The following is a 2,311-nucleotide window of genomic DNA, read 5'->3' as shown; positions in this document are numbered from 1 at the left end:
TTATACATATTATGTATTTATATAATATATATTATACATATTATGTTCATAAAATTTCTATATATATACATAAAATTCTCAACATTTGAAATTATTTGAAATAAACGTTCTCAACTTTGAAAAATGAAACTATATGAAGTATTTAATAACTGAAAACAAACCTTTGTTTATTTAGATGTTTTTATTTGTCGAAAATACAAAGTATGTTTGATTTTTCATTAAATAACAATGAACATTTTTACTATTAAAGGTAAAAAACTCATCATATGAAATATGACACTTCAATTAAAAGTTGGTTCATTTCACCTACTCACGTGAAAATGGTTTACTATATTGGGGCTTTGAATTTTTTATGACTTAATCTAAAAGAATATAATACAAATTGTTTATACATATTGTTTTTTTTTAATTACCCAACTAGTGATTACAATATATGCTTTCAGTCAGGGTTAGGGTTACAATACAGGTTAGACTACAATATATGCTTTGAATCACGTGAAGTCAAAAACAGAGAATAAGAGAGTAAGAAAAAACTTCTGCAAAATCCTTTGTGGTTTAAATACACTAAAAAAGAATCTTGAACAAAAAAAAACCTAACTGGCTGCTGCATTGTTGATTTAATGTAAAACTGGGCTAGGGACTTTATTGTTATTAGTTAGTACGCTTTCCACTTTAAATAACTTTACTTTAATTCTTTAATAAAATTTTAAACGTTTTTTTAGTAAGTTAAATACTTGTTTTATTAATTTTATGATGTTTTTATTCTTTTTTTGTTGATAAAAAACATTTTTATTCATAGAGTAAGTATTTAAGGAAAATATTTATGGTTATAAATTATATGTTTAGAGTATACATATTTTATTTACATATAACAAAATAAATCTTTAGAGCTAGAAAAAGGCAAATTTAGTTTTATTATCGTTCACTACTTAAAACATCTTTCACAAAAACGAAACATATAAATATATATCATGACAACATTTGTGATAACTTAGGTAAAAAAAACTTAAATTAAAAAAGGTTTAATACCGCCAAACTGTTTATGAAATAAATAGTATTTAACAACATTGCAAATTGATATTAAAACAGCAGATAACGCTGTTGAAATGGCATAGAAAGCTGATGTGATGGCATTTAAAAGGCAAGCAAAGTTGAAACAGCGTGAGAAGTTTGCTTGATTACGAAACGGTATCTTAAGTTATGGCAGATGATGGTGACGATATGGTAAATATTTTATCGTTTTGCGTCGAAGTAATCATAGAAATTGCTAGAAGCTTTAAGTTACTTTATTTATGATATAATGACATTTTAATAGTTTTAAATTTATTAAACTATTAAACTATAAAACTTTAAAACATTTTTATTTATATCTTATGACATTTTATTAGTTTTTTAAACAGAAGTAAAAGTTAGTTTTATTTCGTCAATTAACACACATTTTACAATGTTATCCTTTAGATCTAATAAATATATAAAAATACAATCTGACTTGGGCAAGTAGAAGACAAATTGTCTTGTCATCAAGCCCCTTCGTGAAATAGAGAAATATTTAATTTGACAAGTTCTAATATTATACAAAAGAGTGAATCTAAAAAGTTTAAAAAGAAATAAAAAAACTTAAAAGTTAAAAAGTTTGAAAAAAAGTTGTAAAGTTAATAAATTAAATCGTTTAAAGTTTAAAATCTAAAAATCGTTATTTAAACTTACCGTAATATAAATTAAATATAAAAATGACGTATTGTATAACGTAAATATAAAAGATTACAAATCGATATATTCAATTTACAAATCGATATATACGTATACATATTCAATTCAAAATGGAATGTAGTAATTACTTATTGAGTGTCTTGTTTCGTATTTATGATTAATTAGAGAAAATTTTTAATAAAGTTTTATATATGTAAGGTAAATATATATAACTTCTCGGTTGGCAATTTTTTGGATCTAACACCTATTGTTCATCAAATATATTGAACACAGCACCCGGTCTTCGCCATTTTTTAACCAATGTAAACTTTTTATAACATAAATTTAGTAAGCAAAATTTTGTAAATTTTTTTTCATAAATTATCAATCGCTTAGTCCTAACCATAGAAAGTTGAGCTTTATGATGCTTTAAGTATAAATGAGTTTTTTTTTTTTATCTTTTGGCTTGTTTACATTTGTCATCATTACAAAAACAAATAAACAAGGCTTCTGAAATAAGATCATAATGGTCTTATCATCAGAATCTTTTACCAGTTTAAAACTTTTTTACATGAGAACATAAACAAGAATAAAAATTGCAATAAATCATTTTTCGAATTAA

Source organism: Hydra vulgaris, chromosome 15, assembly GCF_038396675.1.
Source record: "Hydra vulgaris chromosome 15, alternate assembly HydraT2T_AEP".
In the NCBI taxonomy this organism is placed as follows: Eukaryota; Metazoa; Cnidaria; class Hydrozoa; order Anthoathecata; family Hydridae; genus Hydra; species Hydra vulgaris.
This window is presented reverse-complemented; position numbering follows the sequence as displayed.